Source organism: Cnephaeus nilssonii (assembly GCF_951640355.1).
Source record: "Cnephaeus nilssonii genome assembly, chromosome: 1".
Lineage (NCBI taxonomy): Eukaryota > Metazoa > Chordata > Mammalia > Chiroptera > Vespertilionidae > Cnephaeus > Cnephaeus nilssonii.
In genome coordinates this window covers 6607538-6611441 of record NC_137072.1, presented here as the reverse complement: position 1 = coordinate 6611441, position 3904 = coordinate 6607538, and the positions used below count along the sequence as shown (strand labels likewise).

The 3904-nt window shown below is 52.2% G+C and overlaps 1 pseudogene across 1 annotated transcript; it reads right to left on the bottom strand.

Annotated features, from left to right (window-relative positions):
- Positions 1-677: 677 nt before the first annotated feature.
- LOC307102345 (nascent polypeptide-associated complex subunit alpha-like) lies at positions 678-1373 on the bottom strand (annotated as a pseudogene). Its single transcript has one exon. The product of its transcript is annotated as a nascent polypeptide-associated complex subunit alpha-like (transcript).
- Between the last annotated feature and the right edge of the window lie 2531 nt (positions 1374-3904).

The window sequence follows — 3904 nt, the reverse complement described above, 5'->3', positions numbered from 1 at the left end:
CAGGCCTGGTGTCCAGGCCACTGGGCGGCACTGGGCTCCTCTGCAACGGATTGGTGGCGGAGCCCACCCAAACCCTCCACCTCCTGGCCCTAGCCTCCACCACCATCCAAGCTGCCATCCAGGTGCACCCGTGCTGGACAAACCATCACCTAGCGCGGGGCGGGGGTGTGCTGCTGTTGGATGGAGCCATTGCCGAGCAAGTGGGGGAGCCCCTGGAGTGAGCACCCCTCCCCATGGAGCCAGCCGTTGCCTTGGAGCTGACCCTCCAAACCGCGCCGGGGGCTGCGGGGAGAGCCACGCGGGGAGAGCCAGTGCTGCGCTGCCACGGAGGAGGGGCCGGAGGGCACGATGCCATCGTGAGGCACCGCTGTAGGGGTGTCTCTGCCCAGAGCCCGCGCCACCCGGGTCCCAGGCTGGTCGGCCGAGAGGTGGGTCCCTTTGCCCGGAGCCTGGGGCAGGCCCTGCTCAGGCTTGGTGTGGAGTTGCGTGTTGTCACCGTGCATGGGCAGGGGAGTATTGAGCAGAGCTCAGCCCAGCTGTAAGGGAACCCTAGGCGTCTGGGCAGGGGAAGGGGGTGGGGGCACGCTTGGGTAATTCTGACGTCACCCCACTTGGTTTTTCTTTGTTTCATCCCACAAGAAGCCATCACTTTATTAATGATAGGAACAGTACCAATTTCAAACCAAGCTGCAGTAACTCTTTTGAAACACACAAAAAAGATCCTCCTTTTTAGATGGTTCCATTGTTAATTCCATAATAGCATTTACAGTATCATTACTGTTGTTCTTCAGGGCTCGGACAGCTTTGCTCTTGACACATTTGCTTGTGACGTGACCAATTCTATGTCCTTAACGTCCAACCTGTTTCATCAGCCCCTTCCTCTTCACGCTCCTCTTGTACAGTTGGAGTCTGTGTGTTTTCTTGAACGTTTGAGACAACTTCACCTTGAACTTTGAATTTCTCAGCAGCTGCTAGCTGTGCTTGCTGAGATAAATCCTCAATCTTGGCTTCCCCAAAACTATGTCGGTATCTGCAGCAGGCCTCATGTGGACCTCTGGTTTTGTGATGAGGAAGAGGGTATTCTTAGATTTCCGTATGGTGACCCTAGTAACCCCTGTCACCTGCCGAAGACCCAGTTTGGACACAGCCTCCCGGGCCTTCTCTTCACTCCGGCTGTTTTGCTTTACTGTCTGGTTCTTCATCGACTCCAGCCGCCGGCAGCCGGGCTTGTGCGGGTGCCGGTGTGGAATCTGTTCCTCGTGCTCTGGTGCCGATTCATCACTCTCGGGTTCTGTTCCAGACCCGGTCTCAGCCTGGGGCTGGGGCAGCTCTGGCTCCGCGGCAGGGACGGTTTCTGTGGCTGCACCGGGCATTGATCCTTTCACGCTCCTCCTCACTCCGCAGAGGGCGGACTTCCCATTTCCCAGGGGTTCGTCTTGTTCCACGTTTCCAATCCCACACGGCCAGCCATTGGCACCGCGTTCGCGCCCCGAAAGAGGAGCCGGGACTGGCTCCGACCGTGGGAGGCTGCGGACGCTGCTGTGAACCACCTCCCTCCCGCCGCTCACGCCGCCTGGGCTGGACCTGCAGGACGCCCGTTTGCCGACTTTCGGGAACCAAGAGGGAAAAGAGGTGCCTTAAGCCACAAACACTCATCACAGTAGGAATGACGTGTGCATGTGAGGAGGGGGAAGGGGGCGGCTTCCCAAGGCCGTGACCCCTGAACCTCCTGCAGGTCATCCCGAAGCCGCTCCCGACAGCAGACACACTCTGCTTCAGCCCCCAGCGCCGCAAGGGCTCCGCTCACGCCAGCCCCGGACTTACAGCCCGGCCTGCAGCCCTCGTGCCCTGCTTCTGCCAGGACACCGATCGCAGACCCCATTCTGTCCGGAGGCACCACAGCCACCATTCCCGGGTGGAGTGGGAACCGGGCGCCACACAAAGCCTCTAACTCTGTGTCTCTGTCCCCCAGACGGTGCGCACAGAGTGACAGCGAAGACACCGCTTTCTGTGCAGAGAATGCGGAAGCAAGATCCCCACCTGGTTTTAAAGGCAAACCTGCCCTGAGGCGTGGGCAGGCTTTAAAGCTCTTTTTTCCTTCTGTCTGCTCACATTCAAGTGCCTAGCACTGTGCAAGTGGACATGGCGCGCCTGCTGTTCATTTGTCCCTCTGGTCCCTTGGTCATCAGTTTTTATTTTTTTACTAGAGGCCCAGAGCACGAAATTCATGCAAGGGGGGAAGGGTCCCCTCAGCTGAGCCTGCACCCTCTCCAATCTGGGATGTACCTCTCACAATTCAATACTGCTGGCTCCTAACTGCTCACCTGCCTGCCTGCCTGATCACCCCTAGCTGGCCCCCCTGCCAGCCTGATCACCCCTAACCACCTCTGCCTGCCGGCCTGATCGCTCCACGCAGCCTGCTGTTCAGTCGTTTGTTCATCCCTCACTAACCCCCCTGTCGGCCTCATCGCCCCATGCAGCCTGCTGTTTGGTCTTCTGTCCAGTTGTTTCAGTTGTGACGGCCGCTGGATTTTTATATATTAGGACTACATTCCTTCCATGTGCAGTGATCACACTTCATCTGGAGGGGGCGGGCTCCAGTGACCGGGAGGAAGCGTGGAGAAACCAGTCACCGCTGGTCGGCCCTAGCGCTGCTGACGGCATCCTTTCCTCCTGTGGAGCGTCTAAGGAGTGGAAGCAGCTGCAGCGCCCGACGCCGAGTTCCAGGAGGCCGGCAGCGCTGTCGGGATCATGCGGGCAGCACTGGTCCTTTGGTGCCTGGCCTGTCCTCTTGAGACTGAACCTGGAGGATTACGAAGGGAGCCAGTCCCCAGTTCCGCCCTGCCTCCACCACCAATTGATCAGAGTCTGAGGGCCGGGAGGAGGGACCAAGAGGTCTGCCTTCCAGCTGCTCGCCAGTCACCTCTGCCACTGATTGATCACCTCCCGCTCCCTCAGCTCCCTAGCCTGGCATTTGGTCGAGCCTCTGGTCGTTTGGGATGTTAGGGACCCTGGGTTTATATATATTAGGATACTTAGGTATATAGCTAACAAAATATTGCAAGGGCTAAACACTACAAAATAGAGCCGAGAGAAGCTTAAGACTAAATAAATGGAGAGATATATCATGTTCATGACTCAGAAGACTCAATGTTTTTCAGATGTCAATTCTCTTAAGTTGATCTATAGATTTAATACAATCTTAATCCAAATCATGGTGGGTTTGGGGTAGAAATTGACAAACTGATCCTAAAATCTTCATGAAAATGCAAAGGGCCTACAATACCGAAACAACTTGGAAAAGAAGAGAGCTGTAAAACTAACACTATCTCATTTCAAGACTTCTTATAAATCTAGAGTAATTGAGACAATGTAGTATTATTGTAAAGAGATTAAAGTAACTCAATGGAATAGAATGAAGAGTTTAAAACATAGTAACACATATATAGACAACTGAGTTTCAAAAAAGTTACAAAGACAATTAAGTAGAGAAATGACAGCCTTTTCAACAATAGTGCTAGAAAAATTGGGTGTCCATATACAAAATATAAACTTCAATATATATCTCACATCTTACAAAAAATTAACTCAAAATTTATAATGAACAAAACTGTAAAGATTATAACTATGAGAAAATTAGAAGAAAATGCAGTAGTAAAATCCTTGTGACCTTTGTATATAGCCAAAAGTTTCTAGGTACAGCACCATAAGGGCAATCCATAAAAGAAAAATTGATAAATTGAACTTGATAAACACAAATGTGTGCTCTTTGAAAAATACTATTTAAAAAGTGAGAATACAAGACACAAATATGAGAAACATTAAAGGAATTATTTCCAGCTATATAATATATTAAAAATTGTGCATATCTCTTTATACATGCAGTCTATTATATGTCAGTTAT